Here is a 4,561-nt window from a genome sequence, read left to right as displayed (position 1 = left end):
TGCCCTTGCACTTGATCAATAATTCAGCTAAGCATAGAATTCGGGGTTGGAAATCATTCTCCTGTAGACATGGGTGCCCTGCACTGTCTCGTGCGCCTAAAGTGACCCTTGAAAAGCTTCATGCCTTCTGATTCATGTTCCTTATGTGCAACTTTTCTTTCTGGCTGTTTTTGAGGATTTTTTTTTTTAATCCTTGGAATTCTGGAATTTCACAAAACATGATACGTGTTGGCTTTTATCATTCATTGTGCTAGGCTCTGGGTGACCCTTTTCAATGTGGAAACTTGTGTCTTTCCATCCTGTGATACTTTGTTTTTCCTTAGTAATCTTCTGTCTGCTTGCTCTCCACAACTCCTGCGAGTTGGAGCTTGGGCCTCCAGCACTGCTTTTCCTGTGTCTTTTCACTTTTCTGTATTTCCCTTCTCCTTGTGTTTCTCTTCTACTCTCTAGGCTATTCCATTATATATGTGTCCCAACCATTCTATTGAATTTTGAATTTTAGCTATCATACTTGTTCATTCTCTGTTCTTCCTTTCCCCCACCCCACAACGTAGATACAGCCTTTGTATTTATCTCTCTGAGGATATCAATAGTGATTGTTTTTCCTCCTGTTTGCTGACTTACCTCTGTCTCCTCCAGCTTCCCTCTTTTGTTTGGTTGCTTTATTGTGGTCTCCCTGTGGTTCTGCATCTCTTCTCCTGTTGGATGGAGGTTTCTTTAATCTTTACTGGTCCTTGGCTTTTGTCCATAGTTAAGTGCCCAAGAAGTTGACTGGCATTGGATGTCTGTGAAGGCAGATGGGGCCGATTTCCTTCTGGGTCGACCAGACAGGCCTTGGCCTTTTGTTTTGGGTAGGGGGTCATATAAATACCACAAAGGGGAGTTCTTTTCTCTGGGACTGCCCTGTTTCTTCAGTAAGGTAGGATGGATATGGTGAAGAGGATGGATTTTGGGGTCAGACCACTTGGGTTTGAATATCCATTCTGCCACTTTCTACCTATATGACCGTGGACAAGTCACTTAATCTTTCTCTGCCTGTTTCCTATATGTAAATTAGGCCTAATAAGAATAGTATTGCATGGGTTGTTGAGTTTATTTATGTAAAGTTTTTAACCTGGCATATAGTGGTTGGTCTGGAGTCACTGCCATGTTCTTTATAGAGTGGGAAGAGGGCTGGGGCAGGGGGATTTGGCTGTTCCCTAAGCAGATTCTCAGTTAATCCTGCTGTTTTCAGCCCTTTCTGGCCTTCAAATCTCATGCCCTTTTCCCCCTCTACAGGCAGTTGCCTTTCTTCTCATTGGCACATCTTCTGCAGGTCTTATCTAACTCAATAGAAACCAGTTGACTAATCAAAAAAAATTGTTTCAAGCAAGAAATCGTTAAAAATGATTTTATTTTATTTTGACTGAAAACATACAGATGCTTATTCCATTTTCTTTGAGGACGGACCTGTTAGTTGGAATTCTATAAGGTCTTTCTTGCACAAATTCCAATGCATAAAACATTGTCTACCATTTCCAGGTTCACCTTTATTGTGCAACTAAAACTTAAAAGGAACTTATGGAACAATCTGAGTACAGATTCCTTCTAGATGTATGTGATTTCCTCCAAGTCTGTTTCAACTGCTTATAACTCAGATAAACATTTTTTTTTTTTAAATGGCAATCTGCTTTCTTTGAGTCTTTCGAAGCATTCAACATAGTTTTCATAAACAACTCCCTTTTTACAACCATATTTTATTGGTTTATTAATATTAAATGGAATCACATAATTACAAAAGCAAGTACCACTGGCATAAACAAGTTTGGGAATAAGCAATTGTTTCTGGGACAGCAGACAGATTAACTGGAAGAGATGTATTTGGGCATTCGAAGAAACAGCTTACCTGGCAGGTTTCTAGCCCATAATGTTTGTAGAGAGAACAGCGAGTGTGGCTCTCCTGAGAATGCTCACCTAGTGTTGGTGGATCATGAAAGCTTAGGTTGTGTTGTGGCTTCTACCACTCACAGCTCCATCTCCCTTTAATCTTATAGAAATTTGTTGAACTCTCTCATCTCTCCTCTTCCTTTCTTCCTGTCCTCATGGGTTTATATCTTCTCTTTTCCTGTCATTTTAAGGGGAGAGAGTATAGAGAAGGCAAGCAGATAAGCCTTAAAGTTCAATTTTTATCCAATTCATTTTTATCTAGACAATTTTATCCAGTCTTTTTAATTTAAGACTCCCAATATCCAGTAAGCAGCAGATCTCCACAAAGGTGACAAAGCTGTAAGTGACAGAAGCAAGTTTGAAACTCAGGTCTCTCTGAGGCTGTAGTGGATACTGTGGTGTTTCTGTCTAGATCCCCTCTCCAGGGTTGACAGAGCACCCCCCACCTGCTGGGATTTTGGTTGCTGGCTAGTCCTGCGGCAGCTCACTGGAAATTGCCATTGGCTATGGGAACTGCCTCACTCTAGCATACTCTTCCCTTCAGGGGTTGCTGTGAGCATGATTGGCTGAGGCAGGAATATAAAAGCCCAGCCTTCTTTCCCCAAATTGAGACAAGTCTGAGGGGCCACCCTAGCTCCAAAGTTCCGTAGAGGATAGACTGAGATGGTTGCAATTCATAATGGGTCAGCTTGGCTCCATGCCCAGCTGCAAGTGCGACTCCAAAGAGCACTCTCCAATGAGCCTTCGGCACACAACTCTTAGTTCCAGCATCTGTCTCTAGGAAGCCCAATATAAGGCAGAGGCCATGGTCTGTGCTCGTTCTGGCACCTCTTCAGGTAGTGGAGACTCAGTTCCCAGGCTATTTTGGGGCAGGATTCATTAGCAAGGAGAAGACTGATAGTGTCTCACAGAAGACCAGGAAAGGAAGGAGAGAAGACTCATACTTGGTATTGAGTAGATGCTCAGGTCATGTCTGTTGTTGGTGATGACACAGTAGAATGGCCTTGGGTAGGAGGCACCAGGCTTGAATTGTCTAAATAGTAAATAACCACCATTCAGGAATTGTAACGTGCTCAGCAGTTTACATGCCACGTGTGCTTGCGTGTTGCTGTGTGATACATGTGTGACTGCAGGCCCCACCTTACAAATGAGGAATCAAAGGCTTTCTAGGGTCACTTGCCCAGGGAGTGCAGGGTTGGGCTCAGCTCCAGGGTCCTCTGACTGACTCTCCATTCCCTGATTTCTCAGGTGGCTCGACTGGGCACTAGTGAGTGACCTCAGCTCTGTAGGCTTCAGGTTCTCTCTGGCAGGAGAAGTCGTTTAATCTGAGAAGCATTCTGGGACCCCCATCAGGGTCTCCTGCCTTTTCCAATGGTTTCCAAGGTATCGACTGCTGCATCACATTTGAGTCACCATGGGACTGGAGAAACTGTTTGTCACAGAAGCAGATCTGGCTTATGGACAGGAAACACAAGGGAGAGATAAACAACCACTTTCCAGGATAAAAAGCATTAAGGACAGGATCTCCATGGCAGTGTTGGAACTTGTTTGTTTGTTTAGTTTTGATGTTTTTCTTTAGTGACCCAGAGATGATCTTTCCAAGACACACTGATTTCTGGTTGGATGTTTAAACAATGGTGTGTGGCATCTCAGAGTCAGCATTTCCAGGCTGCTTCTGTTCTGTCTTCATGGCATCACTGGCCTCCATCTGAACAATTGCAACTTCTTCATTATCTCTCTTTTGTTGTTGTTTGGAAATATTTTTATTTTGTCTCTGCTCTCTAAAAAATGTTTTATTATGGAAAATTCAAACTTATACAACAGAGAGAATAACCTGATGAACCCAACGTACCTGTCAGTGAGTTTCAACAGTTATCAGCCCGTGGCCCATCTTGTTTCACCTGCTGCTGCGCACTATTCTCATCCTAATCCTGCCTCCAGGTTGTTTTGAAACAAAACCCAAGCAGCATATCATCACATCTATCAATATAATGATGCATTAAAATATATAATTATAATGTAATTACCATACCTAAACATAACAAATATTCCCTAATATTATAAAATGTATAGTATTTAAACTTCCTAGGTTAACTTAAAATTTTATTGTTTTACAATTTGTTTTATTCAGGATCCCAATAATTTCATATGTTGCAATTGGCTCATAGTGTCTTTATTCGTTTTTAATGTATATGCTCATCCCTCTTCTTATTTTTCCTCAGCTCTGTATTTGTTGAAGAAACTGGGTTGTTTATCCGTTTTCAACATTTGGATTTTGCTGAATGAGTCCCATGGTGGTGTTTAATGTGTTCATCTGTTCCCTGAATTTCCTGTATATCACTAGTTGTATCTAGAGGTCTCATCAGATTCAGATTTGATTTTTGACAAGAATGCCTCGGAGGTGGTGCTATAAACTTTTACCAAGGAGCACAAACTGCCATTGTCATCTCTCTTTTTGTTATTAGCAGCCGTTGATGATTATTGACTAGATCCATTATTTCCTCAGAATTTGCATATGAGTAATCTATCTTTCTTTCTTCCTTCCTTCCTTCCTTCCTTATTTTTCTTCTCTCTCCCTCCCTTCCTTCCTTCCTTCCTTCCTTCCTTCCTTCCTTCCTTCCTTCCTTCCTTCCTT

Source organism: Colobus angolensis, unplaced genomic scaffold, assembly GCF_000951035.1.
Source record: "Colobus angolensis palliatus isolate OR3802 unplaced genomic scaffold, Cang.pa_1.0 Scaffold68, whole genome shotgun sequence".
Taxonomy (NCBI): domain Eukaryota; kingdom Metazoa; phylum Chordata; class Mammalia; order Primates; family Cercopithecidae; genus Colobus; species Colobus angolensis.
This window is presented reverse-complemented; position numbering follows the sequence as displayed.